Genomic DNA, 24,385 nt, shown 5'->3' on the forward strand with positions numbered 1-24,385 from the left:
TTGTTATATAAATTTATTATGTTTAGTGACGTGTTATTCCACCCGCGTGTTACGCGGGTATATACCCTAGTTGATATTAATAAAATACAACAAAATCAAAATCAAAGAAACCCCCCAAAAAGTTTCTTTTTCTAAAGAAAAACACTAGTTTTTACCAAATTAGTAAATGTGACAGCGACGATATCCAGAGTATAAATTTTGATATTTTGAAAACGAAACAATGATGTTTTTAGTTATAAAAATACAATTACACCATTGATTGTATGAAACCTAACCTTAGTCCTCAAAATTCTGGAAAATTGTATTGTTGTATACAATATTCATGAAATTCAAAGTTGGATGTCAGATATGAAAGACTAATTGAGATAATATGGTTTTTGGAAATCAAAACATTAAAAGGGAAGATCATAGAGGTTTGGTAAGGAAGAATATCATGAGTGTAATATGTGGAGGATTTTTAGGAGAAAAAATTAAAAACATGATTAAATGTGTATGTTTGTTACATTAATTATCTACACACAAAGACCAGTATATCCTTTCTCTCTAAATTTGTACATATTTATTTTCTAATTTATTACAAAAGTGACATTATTAATATGGACCATTGATTACACACATCAATTGTTTAGATCTATTTCTCGCACTTCTCGCAGTAAAATGATTTCTCTCCTGAACCATCCCTTATATATATGAATGAAACTTTTAAAACTCTCCGGTTGTTTTTACGTCATTTACTCGAATTCACAGGTATAAGTTTTATCAAACTTCATTAAATTAAAAATTAATCTCATGAAATTAATATCTGATATGAAAATTTCACAAAAAGTTATTTAATATGAAAATCTTACAATATATGAATGTACTAAAAATTAATATATGATTTTTTAAAAAAAATATATTATTTATAATTAAAAACTAGCTTATAGTAAAAAAAACGAGTTATAGATCTCATCAAACTCATATAACTTTTAACCCGGATTATCACATCCCGTTTATCTGTAAAATTCTTTCATCATCAAAAGTAATGATAAATAAAAATAAAATTTAAATATATATATATATATATATATGTATAATAAACAAATAATGTAAAACAGATGACGTAATAATGTGATAAGAACTAATAAATAAATAATCAAAACATGTGCCTTTCTACTCCCAGCTCTTAATTTGACATCGAACAATATATAAAAGGTGTTCATTTAACAGATTAATACAAATTCCACAGTTTATTAAAATAATAAGTCCACTAAATCATGTCCACACGGCATGTGAAATAGGTGTTTTCTTTCCTTGAAGGGGATGATTCAAATTCAACAGGAAATATCCATTGGATTTGGCAGTAAATTGAATAAGATCAAATTATTTTTATTTTTATTTTTTTTAGTTAAATTACTATGAAACGATTACAATAAAGTGGCAGGCAAACAGGCAACAAGCTGCGCCGCATCCCCCTTTTAAATAACAAAACCAATCCTGCTAAAGTTAAGTTCCGATGTAACAGTTTGGCTCTACTCACTTCTCTTTCGTTGAGGTGAGGTGAAATCAAAAGACCACAACCGTCAACATTTGACGAGTGAGCCATAACAACGCTATCTAATCGAACCATACCATACATCGGTCACCACAATACTATCACGCTACTAACACCATCACGATGTGGTAGACCTTAAGTCTTATGTTATATTTATGCTAATCCAATGTGTATACTAGTCTTTAAAACTTAAATAGTTTTTTTTTTCAAATAAAGTCCCTCATACTTTTATAATAATAAAAACCTCTCAAGTGCCATTTATTGTTTCTTTGTGATGAGTTCTATAAAAAGTATTATTATTTTTTTAATTGAACAAATACATGAAAACTTGTCACGATTTTTTTTTCCTAAACGACTTTAATTGAACAATCATGATACTTCATTATTAATGAGTGTTTTTGTTTTATATATTATTACCTCCCACTTCAAACTATATTTAATAAAAAAAACACTAATAGTAACCAACATTCAGATATTTTGCATTTAGGTCACTTTAGTTCACAGAAATTACAATTTTTTAAAAAACCTTAATATATCGTAATATAATTGAACAACAATAAAACTTTGAGCAGTTTAATATTTTTAAAAAATATATATATAAGTAATTTGAATAAAATACTGAAAAAACTTGGTTACAATAAGATGATATGTTATGTTATTTACGGGTAATAGTGATGAAGCTTTGACAAAAATACAACGGGGACGACCGTATATCCTTTAACGGACCCATGACTTTGTATAATGTTATCTAGAATTTATGATCTTGAACCTTAATGTACATCCTTTGAGCTCCCTCAAACACAATTATTTTCTCTTTTTTAGTATCAGAGAAGAACAATGGAGATCGTAAAAAACAAAAGTTATTAATATTTTGTTTGATAAAATAAATTATTGTAACTCCAAGTCCTTTCGAAACTAGCTTTTCAGCCTCTACTCCAATTTTAACTTCTAGAAGAGTACAATCATATAAAATAATTGTCAAGATAAACCATCACACTTCTATTTATTTATTTTTTCTTCCTAATGTGACATTATTGATTTATTGTCTTGAAAAGGGATGAATAAGATTTTTTATAACTAAAAGAAGCTAAATTATAATCATACTTACCATTGTTTATTGTAATACAATCATGATTCTTCCACAAATAGAAACATAATGTTATAAAAGAAAATTTTAAAATAGTATAGTGTGAATTATCATAATGCATCTAATATCAACTTTAGATCCCACTAAGAAAAGGTAACTTATAATTAAAATAACCATCAAAGTTAACCTTGCTAACACTTCAATGTCATGTGCCCCCTTAAATCAATGGATTTCATGCAAAGTGTTCCCTTTGCGTGAACTAAACAAGTTTCCTCTTTTCAAGAAAGTAGGCAAGGCCATTTTCAAGAAGACAAGGTGCGGGTCCGGTGGGGCATGCTTTGATAAAAACCATGTACCAAAACGTCAACTAAGATTTGAAAAACGATAGACCAAACTGGCTGGCTGGGTGGACAGTCCAGCCAGTTTTGGTTGTTTAACATTCGAGTGTTCAACTAATTTTTAGTGATTTTTTTAAAAATAGTTGGTTTGTATTAGGAGTCTGAAAGGCATGCAATATCTGGACAGACAATATATCCGGACACCATGCGTCACGTATAGGTCTATACAGTTTGTATAAAGACACTTTTGTCGTATTATGTTCATATACCTCATATGATCACAATTGTTTATTTTTTAGTGTTTGTATAATTAATTAAAACTTTTAATAAAAGAAACACAAAATTTAAGATTTAAACATCTCATATAATTATAAAATACAAACACATAACTTATACCTAAAATATGTCTATTTAAAAGTGCTCCATACTAACTGAATAACCTATAAACAACATAAGTGATTCGAGGTATCGGTCTTGTTATTCATAGGTTGTTCAAATGGTATAAAGAAAAAAAAATATATGTACATTTAAAATGTGTTTTTATTCATAAATGATGTGTATTTATTTTATAACTACGTGTTACTATGTTGTTTCTTAAATTATATATTAAAAGTTTCATCTATTAAAAACAGGATCTTATAAAATAATTAAACAAAACCTAAGAAAAATGTTCCTATACAATGCATATAAGAAAAAGTGTCCATATACAAGGCGTACAAGGGGCAAGGGTACCCCCAGTTTTTAAGGCTTTTATGCATCATTTTACATCTATTATACAACTCTATAGAGGTTTTATAAAACAATATATCATCATTTTACATCTATTATACAACTCTAGTGGTGACAAACGCTATAACTGATAACACCATATTAAAAAATTTTAAAAATCTTTATAACATCTGGATCATACATCACCCCTTTTCTATATTTAGCCTGTCATCATCCCCAAAATTAATGCAAGAGCTTTCTTTTAGCTTTTTGCCCAAAAGAATGAAACTGAAGCTTACCATTTTCAGGTCAAAAATAGACCAGGCCACGGTTAGGACCCGCTGCTTATCGATGAAAAACATCAGGAAATGTGGTGTTGTGTGAAGAGGTTAAAACGCAAAGGCTAATACTTAAAAAAGCACTATTAAAAAAGTTCTCAAAAAGCAACAATTTAGAACAAAAATGTGCAATTCCCATTACAAAATTTCATGACTTTGTACAAAACAATAATCTCTGAATTACTTACACGCTCCCCAACATAGAGTTTATAAGTCTCATAACCACACGAATACTGGAAAGCTCAGACACAGAAGTTGTGGGAACACTCATCTGATGGTTTAGAATCAAGTGCACTTGTTCAAATATGGGTCTCACATGCAATGCAATTATCCCGTCCGTAGGTTTGATCGCCACCACCACATCCATCATCCAATTAAGCTTCTTAGACGTATCGTTTCCAATATCACACGCCAATTGCTGCAATAGTGACAGCAGTACCCCTTGGCTCAGAGGAACAGGATTACTCGTTAATATCCCCTGTAGATTAACCTGCAATTTTTAAACATAAAAGGTATCAAAAGATCAGCACAAGGGATGTTCACAAAGCTCGTGACTTGCTCGAAATCGGATCCTTCGTAAATGAGCCAAACTAAGTCGTTGTTCGGTCGACACACACACACATATAAAACTAAAAGCTTTATGTTATTTTTAATAAACTTAATATTGAAAACTCTTGTTTTGACTCCAGTTAAAACTTAAGCCCAAATTTAAAACCCAAGTTTTGGTATTTATAAATTATGAATTCTATAGGTTATAAATTCTGCATTATTGTATGTTAGAAATATTATTTTTAGGTTTCATATATAACATGTTTAAAAGTTTAAAAAGTTAAAATAAAAAAATTACACGAGCCTGGCTCGAGCTTTTGGCAAGCCGAGTCCAAGCTCAGCATTTCAGCTTGTTATACAAACGAGCTGACCTGGTCCGGCTCAACTTATCGACAATTTGAGCCCGATCCAACCCATCTCGGACTCGTGTACAACCCTAATCATCACAAACTTACAAGTAAAAAAGGGGTAAAATTATAAAGAAAATGCTGTGTTTGTAACGCACAAGACCTCCTAAAAATAAATTTAGAAGGTATTGTTACATTTGACATGCTATTTTATTACTTCAAAGATATTTGGAGAAAATATGGTTTTGGTCAACCTCCTGGTTTGACTCGTTAAACGTACCTGAGAGCATAACCAGGAAACAATGCGAACATCGCTTCTTTGCAGGGCAGCAGTAAAAGCCTCCTCAAATTTGTGCTCATTCGCTAACCTAGATAGCTCTTTTGTGGGGTCCACTGGTGCTTCAATCTATATAAACAAAGTACATAATTATAATATAATCTTTTGAGTGTTTTAACATAATGTAAGAGTAAAACCTACCTTTTCATGGAAAATGCCTAAAGGCCCATTACTTAGTTGGCTTATTAATGGATTTGCTAATTTAGAACTTGCACCAGCAACCGAAAGAGCCATTAACTTCCTTTGACCCAGAGCAAATTCACTGGTCAATGCTTGACTTAAAGATGATGCTGAATTGATAGTATCCTGAAAGAACCATCATAACATCAAACAACATATATTAAATCATTTTACAAATAATCAATCATATTTAATAATGGTGATTTCTTACCCTCAAAGTAAATGCCAAAGAAGAATGCATGGACTCAACTTGCTGCTGAGTTGCAGTTGTGTGTTCTATCATTCCCTTGTGGAATGTGGAGTCAACTTGGTCAAACATTGACTTGCAAGACATCTCAAAGGCAGGAACAACAGAAGACTCCATACTTGACCTAAGTGCTTCCTGTAACATAAACAGTAAACACACAACAATTTTTGAAAAAAATTACACGGTGGTACATTAATATTATGGTTTTGGTCCATAGCTTAGAAAAATAACATCCTTTGGTCCTCATTGAGAACCAAAACCATAAATTTGTAAAGCTAGACCCAGAGTCCCAGATAATGAATTGGTCTTCAATGGTCACAACTCACGACTCACAAATCAGACTTTTAATTCTGATGACTCCTACATTCAGACTTTAAGATAGCATTAAATAATCACAAATCACGATTTGAATAACCGATTGCTCTACTAACTGTTACGCAATTGCCCTCGAAACATCCATTAGTACATTGCTGAATATTCACCAAGCCTCCAATTTGATAAATATCATACTCCAAGCAAAAAGTTGTTAACTATAAATATTACAATTATGCCATTGGAAAGTGATATGTGGAATATAAGCAACATCACAGTTGTGCATATCAGCAACCACATTAGTACAATCATACACTACCAGTCCTAAGTATACAAAAACTAAAACCAGGTGAGTATTAGGACTAAAGGTGTATAATTGTATTAATGTTGTTGATATACACTGTTTTTCTGTGCTTCTATTTCACGTAACAGCACTCAGCAGATGCAAATCGATTTTTTGAATCGTGAATTGTGATTATCTAATATTACATGAAAATTCAAGTGCCAGAGAAGTCAAATTCGAAACTCTTAAAATATGATTGGGTCTCGATCCGCTTCAGTTTTTGGTGTAACAGCAAATAATGAACACCCATTGGACTATCCGTGTAATTAATATTAATTAAACAAGGCTCTCTAGAATCTAAACACTTTATGATTGTATCATTATCATTATCATACCTGTAGAGCTTGTTTGCCAGAAGTTTGAAATTGAGTTTGAATTTGCCTGGACACAGTAGCTTCCAGTTTGGAATTAACCGCTTTATCCAATTGGTTAACAGCTTTATCACCTATTCCCCTCTACACCAAGATACAATTACAATTTCATCAGATTATTATTGTTATAATAAAGTCTTTGATGTAAGATTTACTAACCTGGAAGGCCTCTGTGACAGCTGTCGAGACTGATTTCTCAATAATTGGAATTACGGAGCGTCCAACAAGTGGCACATTTCTTTCTTGAGCATTTTCTCTGATGCTACAAGAAATTCTTTGTGGCTATTTGAGGCGGAATTTGATATTTGTTGATGATGGTCTTTGTTTTACTTTTCTTGTTTTGCAAACTCTTCTTGTAAACGAGCCAAATAAGCATCAGAATTAGCTTTATGAATTTTCTCCAAGCTTTTACCAATGGCTGATTCTACCCTTTTGGCTTCTTTTGTTTTTGGTACTGCAGTAATCACTGGTATCTGCTTCTGGATTTCCTTTTGGTTGATCAAAATCTGCAGAGATTAAAGAAAATTAATTAATTAAGTTCTTTAAAAAAATTAATTAACAAAGAGATATTTATTACCTGATTAAGTATTTCTTGCATGGACTGAATTTGTGAAAGTATACTGGAACTCACTCCTAGCTCATCATAAGAATTAGTGGATTTTAAGACACTTGAAGTTTGACCTGATACTTGAGCATTCTTTTTCTTCTTCTTTTCTCGTGAAGTGGGACTCACAGATTGAACTAAACCAGACACAGACATCTCAACAGGTCCAACTAGATCAGTTTCCATATCATCAACTTCATCCTGAGCATCTGCAATTTGATCCAATTGTTTAGATTCATTATCAAGTGCCATATCAAGCCCTAGCCCTAATGCCTGTGATGAGAAAGTTCTACATCTGTCCTTTTCTTCATAAGCAGAGCTATTAAGGTCACCCACAACCTTAACCTCCACCTCAGCATTCTGTGTATCAGAGTTGACCGTCACGTCATGCACACCATCAATATGATTCACTTCAGAGGATAATGTGGCCATCAACTCAGCAGGAGTTACTAGATGAGTCGGATGCTTAAACTTAACCGTCCGTTCATCATCACCATCCAACGAGGCGCCATTCGACATATTTGAACGAGCAGTTTCCAAATCCATGTCCTCCGTAACTTTCTGATCGTCATAACCATTCAGTTGTTGACGTGGATCAAATCGACCAGATGGACTTTTAAAGTCAGAAACTTTTCCCGACAACTTAGGGCTAGATTGAACTGTTGGCGATATAATATATGAAACATTGGTATCGGAATCCTTCAGCTCATTTGGGCTCAATGTTGGTGCCACATCAGCCTGAGCCATCTCATCGAAACCAAGAACCATTGCATCAACGGTTGAACCAGATTTCTCAAACACATCATAAACGGGAGGTGGTAAACATAGAGATAAGTCTAGAGCATATTGTTGAATGGCTTGTGTTTGAACACAGTAAACCTGAATTATGTGAGACCCGCTTGGTAACAGATTACTAGTGCCCGTAAAGCTCAATATGGGCATAGTAACAGTGAACTCAGCAATGTAGTCCAAACGGGTTGTTTCTGGATTGGGCCCATAATCCAAGTGTACAGCATATATAGCGTTTCTCTTGGCATTTGCTAGTAAAAGAAGCCTCGATTGAGGTAATGCAACAACTTGATTAAAAAAAGCATCTTGGGGTCTTGATTCAGTAGAGCTTTTTAGTTCCAGTGTTTGAGTACAGCGCCATGAATCAGCATCACTGGGAAGTAACAATCCTTCTTCACTATCAGAGACCCATATTTTCACTTCATGATTCAACGGGCCCTGTAAATAAGTAGTTTTTAAACATATTTAACATGTTTATTTTTAATATATTAAAAAATTTGATTTAGCACGTACCCCTGTGATAAGTATGATGTGATCTGGGCGATGTGGAGCGGTTAAGAACGTAGCAGAACTAACAGGAAGGCCGTCATGTGGCCTCAGTACTGCAATAGGTGACGCTTTGCGATCCTCCCAAATCTTTATCTGTTAGGTCAAAATAGAACTTCCTGTTACTTGCACATTATTAATAAAATGGAACAAAAAAAGAATCATATAAATTAATCTTCAGTCAACTTGTGCATCTTCTTTTAGTAACTTTATACTGCTGTTTTTAATATGTTTTGTTTCCTTATTTGATGGTTGCAGTTTGTGTGTCTGCTTTTTAGTAGAGTGCACACATAAATAGATAAGCAATTGTTTATGTTATGCTTAATGTACATTACAAACATTATATAGTATACTTACAATATGTAGGGATTCCAGTCATATTGAAATTTGTTGGAATTTTTCACTTAACTTATTAATTTCACAAAATGAGCAAACATAGATGCTACACGTGATATTAGACATCTTAGACAAACTTTGTATTTGTGAGGAGCACCAGGTGTATACTCTTCCAACTATTTCATAGGAAACAGATTATATTTGTCAAGAAGTGCAAAATCGTATGAATACGACCCTCGTTGCGTACCTTGATTAATTAGATTGTTTCTTTAAATCTAATAAATACTATAGCTGAAAATGGATATTTTAAGCCAGCTTTGATGCGATGGAATGTGCATATTATTGCTAAAAATGAACCATATGGTAATAATAAACTAGACATTTAATTGACTGCATACATCACTTGCACATTAAAATGTAAATGAAGCAATGAATGACATACAAATATTTAATGACCTTGGTTGAAGCTTCAGCTGACTTAAGTATTTTCTTAGTTGATTCAAAAAAGATGCACACATGATGCATTCATATAAAGAAACAAAACTATAGTGGTTTAGAATAAAAAATGTACATGAAAGCATAACAAATTTACATAACGAAAAACTGATAGTAGTTTTCGAGTGTTAAATGAGGTTAAAATACTATATATTCAACTCCGGTTCTTCAAAATAGGTGAACAAACAAGCACACTTTTACACTTCAGGGTCACAATACAAAAAAAATTACATTGATTGATTTTCAATTCCTACAGTCAACGTAGTCAAAAGTATTAGAATTGACATCATATTAGTCAACTTTTGGTTCTGGAAGCCCGGTTATTACTGTAGACTAATATGTAGACTGGTAATAAACCAAGCTACCATACCATAAATCAACTGATATGATATCAATTATAGTACCTTATCTTTCAATAAATAAAACTACAGATAAAAGTTTGTGTTCAATCCTAACTACTTAAGGTAAAAACACCAACTTTTTCACAGTATCTTGTAATCCTTTAAATGATACAGTGATACTGATAGTTCTTTAGATTGTAAATTAAATATGCAATATTCTAATAAGGAAATGCCATAGTGTTAAATTAAAAGAAAAAACTATGTGTAGCCAGCCAACTGTAACTGCTTCAGGCTACAAACAAAACTTGGTAGTCCTTTGTAATGGCATTGGTTACATAAAATGTTCACGCATACAATAAGATGATGGCACGTCTTAGGAGTAAAAACTAAGTAGGTTATTGTTTATGTAATAAAACATGCTACTGATTAATTCCTATTCACTTTTCCAAACAAATGCATGTCATTTAAACAAATCATATCTCATTAGAGACAAGTACATAAACCATATATATATATATATTAGGTTTCATATAAATTTGCACAAAAAGATATCTTTAAAAACTCACCCGTGCCATCTACTGAAGCAGGAACTAGACGCAAAGACATCCATTGACACATGGATAGATCTGTAATTTCACCATCATGCTTACCAACAAAACTAACTCCATCAATCAACTTATCAATAGGGCATATGAGAGGATCATCTGCTGAATATCCTTTACCTCTCCCAACCTTTGTAGTATCAAATCTAAGAATACGATTCTCGATTGCCACTACAAGAACTTCCTGCAATACATTAAAAACCACATCCAATTACGACCATTTATTAGAAACAGGTCAATTCGAGTTATCTTCCATTTCAAACGGGTCAAAATGGGAAACATTACTTGTTTATGACAGTGCCAACAAACCCTAGGATGAACATATTCTCCAACTCCTAGAATTTGGACTGCAGTAACTATCTTTCCTGTTATCTGTGGCTTATCTTCCTCATCAGGACCTTCTAGAATCTTCCATACATAAACTCCTCCATCCGTGCTTGCACTGCGTATATGAACTTCAGTATACCACAGAGATCAAAACAGAAAAATAGATAACTTATAAAGTAACAAGTTCTACCTGGCAAGAAGATGAACCTCCTCTGCAAAGAAAGACATGTCTGTAATCCTCTGAGAAAGAAAGTTAAACTGTTAAACAAACAGATTGAATAATATATGCTAAACTAGGGACGTAAACAAGCCAAAAGCTCAGCCCGTTTTAACATACAAAAGCTCATGCCTGGCTCGTTTCAAGCTCCTTTTCGAAAGCTCGAGCTTCTCTCAGGCTCAACTAGTTGATGATTTACTAATTAATTTCTATACACTTTTTATTATTTTTATATAGTTGAAAATAAACTTAAATGAGCCTAAGCTCCGCTCGAGCTCGACTATGCAGTGCGAAACTAATACATAACAGTTAAAATTTAATAATACACAAGCTTTATTTGAGGCTCAAGCTCGATACAGCTCGTCTCCTTTTGAGCTATTTATCAGTCCGATCTCAAGTAACTCACGGGCAACTCGTCTCGTTTGCACCCCTACGCTAAACCTATTTAAAAGCTAACAAAACCAACCTGAACAAGACCTTTAAGCAATGATCTCAAAGCAGTATTAATATTAAGCACCCAAATAGTCCCTGTTTTCAATCCATAACATATATAACTCTTGTTAACCGCAATCTGCCTTCCCACCACCAGATTCGGATCCTAACCGTACTTAGTAATCGGCGCAACCTCAAGCTGAGGCTGAACCTCTCCATCCAACCTAACATCAATATCGTAAACCACTCGATCACCGACCAAATGCCGCCACTTCGGCAGCTTATTACTCGGCATCCGCACCGGACCCGAAATATTGTTCAAATTAGAGTTTAAATTCAAATTAGGGCTAAAACTAGTCGGAATTGGCGGCAAAGGCATGGATGATTGAGATTGAGATTGAGATTGAGATGGAGATGGAATAATAATATTATTATTATTATTAATCGGAAGCGGAGGCTGTGGCGGTGCGTTTAGTAATGCCATTAATCTAGCTCCATGGTTAGAGTTAGGGCTTGTAATATTAGGGGTGGGTGGTTGAAGAGGAATGGTGGTGTAGGGCAGGGATCGCTGGTGGTGCAGATTGGAAGGTGGTGGTGGTGGAAGACAGGCGGAGGATAAGAGGCGGCGGAAGACGGTGGTGGTAAATGTTGTTAGGGTTTTGCAGTGGCGGTGGGTTGAATAAGCGTTGAATGTCGAATGGTTGGTTGTTGGCTGGTGAAGAAGCCATTGGTGTTGGGTTGTTGTTACTTGTTAGGGTTTTAATATTAATCGGAACGGAAAGTGGGGTTGTGGATTGTGAACTGAGATTTGATTTGTTATCAGAGTGTGTGCTGGTTGATGAGTGAAGAGTGGCGTATGGGGATGAACGCAGGGGGTTTGTTTATTGGGAAACCAAAACCATTGACCAAGGCGGCGGAGTTTTTATTTTTCTTTTGTAAAGTCCGACAACGTAAGGGAAAACCCGTTGTTCAAAGATCCGGTACAATGTTTGAATTTGAATTTAAACTTGAGACCTTGCTGTTACGTATCTCAAATATTAACTTCCAGTTCAATGATAATGATAATTGAGTTATTATTTGTTTAATAAGCATTTAAGTTTTTTTTTAACGGCTACAAAACATTAATAAATGTTATTAGAGTAAGTGACTGTTTTGTTCATTCATATCTGAATGAGACACATCTTAATAAGCATCTGTCCCATTCAGCAACAACAATAAGTCTGAATGATTCAGACATAATTTTAACCATTAAGATGTTTTTCTGTTTGGAACCAAACAGTCTGAAGTCTGAATGAATCAGATGTTTACATCTAAATGATTTCATTCAGATATAAACAAACAGCCCCTAAATTAGAACAAGGTATATATGGCTTAACGCAAACTATTATTTAGAATTATAGGTGTGAAAATTTATGAATATAGTACCCCTTTACTAGAGGGAAGCATAAAAGACAGACATTTGAGACCCATCAATCACGTTTATTGTTAACTAGGGTCAATTTGTGGGCGTAATATATGAATACATTCGGGTGTCGGGTCGGGTCGGGTCTAGCGTCGGGGATAAAGAGAATACCCGTAAAACCTGATAGTATTTCAAATAAAGGGTAAAGTTAAAATACAAAATGAGACAAAAATAAGAAGTGTGAGAAGGATTTGTGACCATACAAAAAAACCCTTTAAAAATAAATTCAAAAAAATAATAAAAAAAATCATAATTCAAAAATATAAATAAAAAATGAAAAATTTTAAATAAATAAAATGTTTCCGCCATCATTCCCGTTCATAAAAAAAATAATTGGCGAAAAGACACAATGACGAAAATGAACAAAAGACACAATTATAACTAAAAAGACACAATAGATCGCAAAATATAACACAATGCCAAACAAAATATAGCACAATGTTAAGTAACATAACACAATATAGAGGAAAAAATGCACAATGTCAAGAAAAAAAGACACAATCAATGACGAAAATAAACACAAAACATAATGATAAACAAAAAGACACGACGACTTTTTCACTTACCATTGGGTTTTTTTTATGAGAAAGAGAAAGGAGGTGGAAACATTTTTGTGTTTTTTACTTTTTTCGTTTTTTATTATATTTTGAGTTATGATTTTTTTATATTTTTTGAGGGGTTTTTTTTACGTGGCTACAAATCTTTCTCATCCTTTTCATTTGTGTTCCCCTTTTTAGAATAACTTGACTCTCAATTAAAAATAAAAAAGAACAAATTTTATAAGGAGAATATCGTGATCAGTATCTGTAAGGCCCCGTCCCGGTGCCCTACTTTGGTGTTAGATTTACTTATAAACACAGCCTTAAATATTAGTTAATTAAAAATTTCCACGTAATATAATAAGTCAACCATATATTACATAACCTTTCGAATCTTGTCTTAACATCATTCAAATTTGTCTTTAAAATAAAAACATAATTAAATATGACAACAAAACATTCTTCTAAAGATGGCAGTATCTTCAGTCCAATGTCATGTGTCTTCGCACAAGCCAACTTCCTTAGCCTATTCACTTGCGTGCATACTAAAAGTCAGGTACACTGAGTGAGTTAATACTAGGGGTGCAAATGAGCCGAGCTGCTCGCGAGCTACTCGAGACCGGCTCGTTAAAAAGCTCGTTCGAGCCGAGCTTTATCAAGCCCGAGCCCGAGCTCAAGCCTAAAAATAAGCTCGTTTAATAAACGAGCCCGAGCCCGAGCTTTACTTATCGAGCTCGAGCCGGATTGCGAGCCAAAACGAGCCTGCCATTTATATAATATTTTTTAAAATATATATTTAATAATTATTAATTATAAAATATAATGTTATGAAAAAATAAATAAAATAACAAAATAATATATATTCTTCTATACATAAAACTATAATAGAAAAAATATATAAAATAATTATAATTATATAAAACAATAATTGATAAATAGTAAACGAGCCGAGCCCGAGCATAGCTCGAGCTTCAAAATCCATTCACGAGCCGAGCTCGAGCTTTGAAAATAGAGCTCGAAACGAGCCGAGCTTTATCGAGCCCGAGCCCGAGCTCAAGCCTAAAAATAAGCTCGTTTAATAAACCAGCCCGAGCCCGAGCTTTACTTATCGAGCTCGAGCCGGCTCGCGAGCCTAAACGAGCCTGCCATTTATTTAATTTTTTTAAAATATATATTTAATAATTACTAATTATAAAATATAATGTTATGAAAAAATAAATAAAAATAACAAAATAATATGTATTCTTTTATACATAAAACTATAATAGAAAAAATATATAAAATAATTATAATTTTATAAAAAAATAATTGATAAATAGTAAACGAGCCGAGCCCGAGCCGGGCTCGAGCTTCAAAATCCATTCACGAGCCGAGCTTGAGCTTTGAAAATAGAGCTCGAAACGAGCCGAGCTCGAGCTCGAGCTATGTGTAAGTTAAACGAGCCGAGCTCGAGCTTAGTCGAGCTCGGGCTTGGCTCGGCTCGTTTGCAACCCTAGTTATTACTTACTTAACATGCTTAGGTGGGAGTAGTATGAGGATGGGTGACCACCTGGGCAACCAAAAGCAAATTCGGGAGGCGATGGTGGTACGTGCCGGCCAAAGCGTACAATATTATGGTGCGGTGGTATTTAGGCTGCTACAGATGGTGTCAGAGCCAGGGTCAAACCGGTGGTGCCAGGTCCTGCGAGGACGTTGGACCCCTATGGGGGTGGATTGTGACATCCCACATCGGTTGGGAAGGAGAACTAAGCCTTCTTTATAAGGAGGTGGATACCTTCTCCATCATAACGCATTTTGGGCGCTTAATGCTAGTGGATGAGAGGAGAATTCCACAGTTAAGAATGCTTAGGTGGGAGTAGTATGAGGATTCGTGAGGCGATGGTGGTACGTCCCGACCAAAGCGTACAATATTATGGTGCGGTGGTGAAGAAAAACCGATCCATCCCCTTAACGGGTCCTGGATCTAATGAGTCCACATGGTAGGATACAAATAACGACCAAATACGATATGAGCACAACTTCCGGAAGTCCAGTGACAAAAATCTGCAAAACAAGCACCGTGAGCTCGTTACGTGAAGGACAAGAGGGGGTCTTCCCGTAACCACCCTCCGGCGTGAGAATAAGTACAGTTCTGACCGAGAGAAAGTACTTAAGTAATTTAAGTAGATAGTGGGGAGTGAATGAATACCTCATGCGGATTGAGAGAGTACTTATAGCCGAAGAGTGTGGGAATATGATTGGGCCAGCTGTCCCATTCTAGAAAGATCTCTCGTAACTGTTTGGAAACGTGTCCTCTCGTGATAGGTTGACCTATACGTCCTCTGTGCATGGGTATAACAACCTGGACACGTGTAGCTCTATGATAGAACGAGTTAATCCCTGGCCATGTGCACGGTTATAACAACCTGGCCAGCTGTCCTTTATTCATTGGTTGACGGGTCACGTATTCTTCAAGTAACGATCTTGGTAATTCTTATAAAATGTAATTAGTTAATTACAGCTGTCCTGTGGCATTGCATTCCGGTCATCCTAGCGGGTGGATATGTTGCCCTGCGGATGACTTTTGAGGGTGCCTGAATGCTTCCACGTGTGGTCCCTTAGACGTAGCGTTGTTCCTTACTTAGTAAGTCATGCGGGTGATCCATATGTCCCGCGGGTGGCGTATGGGGGGCTTCCCTTTAACCCGCGGGTGGTACTTAAGGGTATTTGGGTCATTTTGGTACCCTACCTCTATAAGTCCCCCCAGTCCATTGTTTCTTCCGTGTAAATTTTTATGCGGGTGAAATTTTGGACTTAAGAAATATTTGGAGGTTTTTTCCTTTTAAATTTAGAAGTTTTTTGGCAGAAATATCTTCTGGTGTGGTGTGGATAACCATGAAAAGGACAATTTGACAACTTGCAGGCGTGTAAACAGGTGACGAGACGTTTATGCCGGCTGTCACTGTACCCAACTATACACCTTTTTCACTTTTTCGAATTTCTCGCGTGACGTGGCGTCTGCTGAGGGGCGACGTCTTTCTCTCTCCACTGTTCGTATCCCATCACATTAATTGCGATGTGTATAAATAGTGGAGGTTATCTTCTTTTTGAAGTTTTATCTTCTTTGATTTCAATATTTTTTCTGCCTTTCTTTCCTATTAGTCTGCTGAATCTGTTCAAGATTGCTCGCTGCTTCTCATTCACGTTTGGACCTATGGCTAGTGAAACGAGATCTACTACACCGAACATCGATGCTGTGTAAGTTGGTTGGGATAAATCCGAATATGAAGAGTTGATTTACACCTACGGTATTCCACCAGAATGGGGACCGGAATTCCCCACTGGCCGGGTCTGTTGCCAGTAGGCCTCCTTCTGGCAAGATGGCAGTCTATGCCAACTTTTTCTCTCATGGGAATCCTCGGTTTCCAATAACCAAGTTTCTCATGAAGGTGCTCAGCGCCTATGGGATCCATCTTTCCCAATTGCGTCCTCTTGCACTTACACGAATTCGACATTTCGAATTTGTGTGTAGGGCGAAGGGGATGTTACCTCGGATTGATCGGTTCCCGGTGTTCTACGGGTGGTCAACCGTGGTGGATGGTTCAAGTGCATTCCGATACCTGAAAGGGTTATCGGCATCGACCCCGTTGGTGGTGCTGAAGATTGGCGAAACAAATTTTTTTGGATTTTGGAAGACATTGTTTCGGACACCATGGTGTATCGTCCGGCTGATGAGGCACTGTCGGACGTCTTTACGGCTCCACACGAGGGCCAAGAATGGTTCCATGCTTTGATGTCGGAACCATCTCCGATGCGGGCCATGCCAGAAGAAGCCCTAGTATGGGCAGGTATGAGCCGCCTATAGGCGTACCCAGATTTGGAGCCTGTCTTCATGGGTGTGAACGAACGTAAGCCCTATTCTTCTTGTTAACCTTATTTTACGTTAAACTTCTGATTAATATTCCTGTTATGTGTTTTTCAGGTGAAGTGGTTATGCTGAATGTCCTTTTTGAAAATAGGAGTTGTCCCGGGAAACGCATCCGTGATGCGAAGGAACTACCCGTCTTGGAAAGGATAAGAAGTCAATTTCTTTTCCATTCCAAGGTACGTGCTGAACCGATAGCTTCGGAATCTATCTTCCAGACAGGTGTGTACATTTTTAACCCTCATCCGCTTAATGCTCTTACTTCTGATGGGGTGATCGTCATTCTCTCTTCGAGTGACGAATCATCATCCCACGAAGAAGGAGATTCTGATGTTACTCCTGATATTTTATCTATCTCGCACCTGTTGGCAGAATTGGAGCGGAAGAGGAGTCTCCGATCCTCCCAGGAAAGTGACGCTGGTGCTAGCCAAGCGGATGCCGAAGGAGGTTCATTAACGAAGAAACGTCGGACACAACGTCTGAAGAAGCAAAGGGTTATCCTCGTTGAACGTATGAAAGGGATGGCTGGTAAGTCAATGTGTCATCTGTATCTTTTTTTAATGCTTTCATTGATACTTAAGTATGCTTTTGTTGTAGGTAGATCCAACTATCGTTACTGGCGGGAGTGTATCATCAGAGAAACCGCCATCTCCATCACCGGAGGACGATAAACTACCGTCTCCACCGCCTGAGAAAGATCAAGAGGCTCCCCTTCCTCCGCTGGAAACTAAAGATCCTCTGGTTTACCTATTCGGGACTGATGATGCTTCTAGTTTCAAGGGGAAGGATCCATAGGTGGACGGGGGAGCATCTAAGGTCCACGAGTCCTCGCATCAAACTCCACCTCAATCTTTGACCTCTCCATCACCTTTTATGACAGGTGAGGGAGAAGGTTCACATTCTCAACGTCCGCCATCGGACGTTGAAAGAGTAGTGGCGCATGACGCGCATCGTCAATCACCACCTCACTCTTCTTCTTTACCCCGGGTGCGCCCTCAAGCATCAAATTTTGATTATTATGGAGAGCCTAATCCGGGGGAAGCTGACCACCTGTTCATCCCTAGTTGGGATATTGTGAAAGGATATCGTTTCACCGATCCGGGCACTTGTGCGACATTTGTCAATCAATGTGTCCCGCATGCGGAACGGATCTTCCAACGTGGTCGTTCTCGCCACGACCTTTACATGAACTATTCTTCGTCCCTAGCCAACACGATGGCTACTGGACAAGAAATTTTACGTGAGTGGCGATCCATGGGGAAAGGTGGGGCGAGATGACTTGAGCCGCTGACGAGGCTAGGAAGGAGGCCCATGAGCAACGCTTGGCAGCCAATACTGCCAAATGGAAGTTGTCTGATGCTGAGATCGCATTGAAGGCGGAAATAGACAGACATGCCATTGCATCTCTTCAGTGGAGGGATTCTTGCAACAAGCAGAATTCCGTCCTTCAAGCTGCTCGGGATGAAGCCCAGAAGAAGAAGGAGGATTTGACCAAGGCACTTGATGCCAATTCAGCCTTAGAATCCCAGGTGACCCGCCAAGGTGCTATTATTCAAGACCTTGTAGCCGAGTCAAAAGCACAGAAGGAGCGAGCGGAGCTCAATGAAAAAAGAGCTATTGATATGCAAGCCGCCAATGATTCGCTTCTACAAGCGCGTGAAGAAGCGGAAGCCCGTGCAGCTGAATATTTGAATGACAAACAAAAAATAGCTGACGGGTTCCACGAGCTCCAAGAACGGGCGGAACGAGCAGAGAGGGAACGTCGATGGTTGTTGGGCCAGGGTCTTAACACGGTACGTTTCTCCCCGTTTCCCTTATTACCAATATTTTTGTGTTGCCAATCGCTAATGAATCTCTTTTTCCTTGGCAGGTCATTAAACATATTAAGGAAGGAACAAAGCTGACAGATAGCCTTACGCTTCTGCTCACTGCCTCTTCCAATTCCGGCCGCGTGACAGGTTTTAATGAAGGGATGGCGTACGCTCAAGCCGATCGTTCCTTTGAAGAACACCCGCTGCACGGACTTTATGTCGCTCAGGAATATGACATGCGTATTAAAGAATATGACAATTTGACATTTCCTTTGCAAGACATGCTTCTTGAGTTTGCGGCGGCGAGTGACGGCGTGAACCAATTGAGGGAATATTTGGAAGGAGAATCAGAGGATGCTCCGCCTACGCCTCCGGAAGACATTCCCTCCCAAGACCTCTAGAATAGATTTAGACTTGTAATTTCCTTTCATATTTTGTAATTATCTTTTAATATGAATGAAAAGGAGTCTTTTTGTCATCATGTGGATCTTATATTGTACTATACCTGGGATATTTTCTTTTAGAGATATTTGAATTTGCAAGTGGAAGGGAAGCGATGACGTGTCGGAAAGAGAACTATCGCAAGACAATTGATAAGACGTGTATGACGTCTTTCTTTAGTCTATTTTGCTTTTTCGTCTTTCCCGCCTGACGTGTCACCCTCTAATTGGGCCGCGTTTTCTCTCTCCACTGTCATCCTATTTATCGCATTAATTGCGATGTGTATAAATAGGGGGTTCCCAACTTCCTCTCACTCTCATCTCATTCTAATTCTTTTTCTTGTCTTCTCCAACTCTAGATATGAGATCCCTAGATCTATTCTTGAATCCTCAGATCTGATCTTTCCAAGAACTTGTGTACATCTTGTACTATTCTGATGGCGGGAAACAAGAAGAGTGCCCCAGCAATTGACGAAGTTGTATTTAGTTTTAAGAAGGACTATAACGATATTGTCAATGTTTACGGCCTGGCGCCTGAGTGGGAGCCTGAATACCCAGCGGCTGGTTCGGTTGTTACCAATCCACCGGCCAAGAAAATGGCCGTATATGCGGATCATTTTACTACAGGAAACTTCAGATTTCCTATAACGAAATTTATTGAGGCTATTTTGACGGCGTACGGAGTCCACTTATTACAAGTTCATCCCTTTGGGATGTTGAGAATTCATCACTTAGAATTCTGTTGCCAAGCCCGTGACTTGGAGTTGTCGGTCGGCATGTTTGCGGTCTTCTACAAGATGACCAGCCATGGCGGGTGGTTCTGTTGGGCCACCACTGGGAAGGGAGTTATTGGTACCGAATGGTACCGTAGTCTCCATGAGTGGAAGCCAAAATTCTTTTGGGTACGAGAAGATGTAGTTCCATTTGTGATGACCTATCGCAAATTGTACGAAGAAATGCCGGTGGTCCGTGCCACCACACAAGTGAACCTCCCGTGTTTCACTATCTTAACCAGTACGGTCATCCCCATGCGTGCGATACATGAGGGAGCTTTGGTGGGTGCAAAGATGAGCCGTTTATAGCCGTTTCCAGATTTGGAACCATATTACGAGAAGCCTAACAAAAGTAAGTTTATCTTTACTTTTCTAGAGTTCAGCGTAAATTCTGATTGTTCTACTTATTCGCGCAGGTGAGGGTCCCATCTTCAGCACCCTTCTAGACCACGAGGAGGGTCTCATGGTACGTCGTCCGATTGATCCGAAGGTCGAACCTATCCTAGAACGCACCCGCAACAATTTTCTATTCCCGGAACCCGTGGTTTCTAAAGCGATGTTTTCCAAAGGTGAGGGAGTTTTGAAATCTTGTCCCTTTACTTCACTCACTTCTAGTGAAGTGGTAGTGCTTCTTTCTTCTAGCGAGGAGTCATCATCCCGCGAAGAAGAAAAGTTACCCATTGGTACTACTGACTCATTGAATACCCCGCGTTCAACTATAGGTCTAACCCACAAGCGAAATCATAATCCGTCCACCAGTAAGGTGGCGAGTGAAAAAGATGTTGATGTTACCATCGAAGATGAACATCGAGCTGCTAATGTCATCTCCGAAGATGAACATCGAGCTACTGATGATGTCATCATCGAATATGAACATCGAGCTGTTGCTGTGGATACTTCCAAAGTGTCCGGGAAACGCAGGGTGCAATCGACCAAACCTCTCCCTATCAGGAAGCATAAAATAACGAAATTGGGAGATCGCCTAAAAAATCTTGCACCTACAGGAGTTTCTTCAGGTACTTTTAATACCTCTAAGTTTAGTAGTTGTGTTTATTATACATTTGTGATGGAAGAATACTGTTTTGCAGAATTTTAGAAGACTCTTCTAAAGACCCTTCAGATATGAGGGGATCGACTCTGCCTCTTCCTCCACCAACATCTACGCCAAAGGTTGTTCAGGACCCGGTTATTATTGCTGGGACCCCTCCCCACGAGGGTGAAAAAGAAAGCAATTTCAAGGAGGCCGCCATTTTTTCACCTCTCCGTGCGCCCTTTCGATTTAAAAACCAGGGAGGGTCTAGCGCCTTTGCTAGCGGTCCGTGAGTTTCTTCATCCCATCATGGGGAAGGTCCTTTGGAATATTATCCGCTTTGGTCCGCAGTTTGCCACAATGTGCTCCTCGTCTCAAGATTCGAATTGACTGGTAATGGGCCTGAAACGGAGCTTCGTGGGCTAAGTTATGCCTGTTTTCGTGGGCCACCTTTGGAGACACGATCATGGGCCTCCAAATATAACATGGCCTGTTCATCAATACTTGGGCCTTCATCATTGACGGAGGGAGCAGAGTTAGTTTTTCAGGGTATCAAGGAAAAGCTCACTACCGCACCAATTCTGGTATTGCCTAACTTTTCACTAGTTTTTGAAATTCATACTGATGCCTCAAAGGTTGGGATTGGCGGGGTCCTCAGTCAAGGGGGTCAACCAATTTCTTATTTTAGTGAGAAGTTAACAGGGGCAAAGTTGAGATATAGTACTTATGACCTGGAGTTTTATGCAGTGGTCCAAGCTGTAAAGCATTGGCGTCACTATTTGTTTCATAAAGAGTTTGTTTTATTCACTGATCATGATTCTCTAAGGCATATTCGCATGCAAGACAAGATATCTCATAAGCACGATCGTTGGTTAGCTTTTCTTGAAAAGTTTACTTTTGTGGTTAAACACAAAACTAGTGTTTCAAACCGTGTTGCTAATGCCTTGAGTAGGAGGGGTATCTGCTTGTTGCTGTGAAAATCAATGTGCCGGGGTTGGATGTTATTCGTGAGCAGTTAACCACTGACCCGTATTTTTCAGTTGTGTTGCAGGATGTGCAAGCGGGTCAGAAGTCAGACTTTCTTCTGCATGATGGGTTTTTGTTCAAAGGGAATCAGCTATGTATTCCTGACTCCAGTCTTCGGTTGAAAATTATTCAGGAGTTACATGGGGAGGGTCATGTTGGTTGTGACCGTACTTTACATTTGGTGCAGTCTTCCTACTTTTGGCCTACTATGAGGAAATAGGTAGATCGTTATGTCAAAAGGTGTCGAATTTGCCAAGTCTCAAAGGGCACTGCTACTAATGCGGGTCTCTATATGACTTTACCAGTCCCTTCAAAGCCTTGGACTGACATTAGTATGGATTTTGTGTTGGGGTTACCTCGAACTCAGAGGGGTAACGATTCGATCTTTGTTGCTGTTGATCGGTTCTCCAAGATGGTGCACTTTATTCCTTGCAAGAAGATGACAGATGCAGTTAATGTGGCTCAATTATTCTTCCGAGATGTTTATCGTTTGCATGGTTTGCCATCTTCTATTGTTTCTGACCGGGATACTCTTTTCTTGAGTCATTTTTGGCGCAGCCTATGGAAAATGGTGAACACTCAACTTAACTTCAGTAGTGCCTATCACCCTCAAACGGATGGGCAGACAGAAGTTGTTAATCGGTCCCTTGGTAATCTTTTACGATGTCTTGTGGGTGATCATGTGAAGTCTTGGGATCAAAAGTTATGTCAAGCTGAGTTTTCTCATAATCATGCTGCCAATCAAAGTACCGGGTTTAGTCCTTTTCAGGTGGTTTATTCTGCTCAGCCACGGGGACCCCTTGACCTGATGTCACCCCCTGTTCCTGGTTCTGTACCCAAAAAGGTGAAGGATTTTGTTGAAGGGCTACATGATATTCACAAAGATGTGCAAGACAACCTGGTTCGAGCCAATTCAAAGTACAAGCAAGCTGCTGATCAAAAACGAAGACATGTTGAATTTGAAGAAGGTGATTTTGTCTGGGCTGTTTTGACAAAAGATCGTTTTTCTGTTGGGGACTACAACAAGTTATCGGCTAAAAAGATTAGACCCGTGGAAATTGTGGAGAAAATAAACTCAAATGCTTATCATTTAAAACTACCGAGTCACGTTCGTTAGTCTGGTGTGTTTAATGTGAAGCCTTTACTACCTTATTACGGGGACACTTCTGAGGATGAAGATGTTGCGGATTCGAGGTCGAATTTTGTCTATCCAAGAGGGAATGATGAAGGCCCAAGTATTGATGAACAGGCAATGTTATATTTGGAGGCCCATGATCGTGTCTCCAAAGGTGGCCCACGAAAACGGGCCAATATGAATAACACTATATTTAAAATTCAAATTGTTTTGACTTAACAAAATTCCCGACTGACCTTCCTTGTTCCTCGGGTTTTGACTATCAACCACAACTGATCCTACGCCACCCGCAGCCACCCGAGAACCACATGTAGCAACCATATCGTCTGCAATATTAATTACAACACCATTATTGGCCGATGCGCCCCTTAGTATTTCACCAAAAATAAGGGCATATGTTTTTGCGTATTCCGTCATCTTCCGATCCAAAGATTCACCATACATCCAAGAATACCAATCCTCGTCCCGGTAATCATCATACACGGGCAAAGAATTATAGATAGTATCACCACTGGGAGGATCGGTTAACTCGTCCATGACGGGTGTTTCAGGTTCCGTTTCCTTCCATGTTGATAATGATTCAAGATCTCGGATCCTTTGTTGGAGCCGCATGATCTCTTGTTGTATTTCCAGATCTCGGACTCGTTTCCGGAGCCGTTTGATCATCTTAAGATCCCGTGGGTCAGATTAGACTCCAACGCTGCCTCGATCGGTGAATCTGCGAGTAGAAAGTCGATCTTCTTCACGAGCACGCGAATAAAAAACACTCGTGTCGTTGCCTCTGTCTGCGTTTGAAGTATTTACCTTCACGTTGAGCCATTTTAAAACCAAAAGCTCTGATACCAAATGATGCGGGAACGGAAGCATTCAAATGGCTCATGACAC

General features: G+C 38.1%; 1 pseudogene across 1 annotated transcript; it reads right to left on the bottom strand.

Annotated features, from left to right (window-relative positions):
• Positions 1 to 4,072: 4,072 nt before the first annotated feature.
• LOC143533971 (enhancer of mRNA-decapping protein 4-like) lies at positions 4,073 to 12,108 on the bottom strand (annotated as a pseudogene). The gene is made up of 12 exons (XR_013135454.1): positions 11,415 to 12,108; positions 10,922 to 10,971; positions 10,690 to 10,846; positions 10,369 to 10,588; positions 8,598 to 8,749; positions 7,269 to 8,522; positions 6,851 to 7,197; positions 6,656 to 6,775; positions 5,630 to 5,800; positions 5,380 to 5,544; positions 5,182 to 5,307; positions 4,073 to 4,495 (listed from the first exon to the last, which is right to left on the bottom strand). The product of XR_013135454.1 is annotated as an enhancer of mRNA-decapping protein 4-like (transcript).
• Between the last annotated feature and the right edge of the window lie 12,277 nt (positions 12,109 to 24,385).

Source organism: Bidens hawaiensis, unplaced genomic scaffold (assembly GCF_021521415.1).
Source record: "Bidens hawaiensis isolate Kalapana, Puna unplaced genomic scaffold, B.hawaiensis_p1.1 tig00009959_1, whole genome shotgun sequence".
NCBI lineage: Eukaryota > Viridiplantae > Streptophyta > Magnoliopsida > Asterales > Asteraceae > Bidens > Bidens hawaiensis.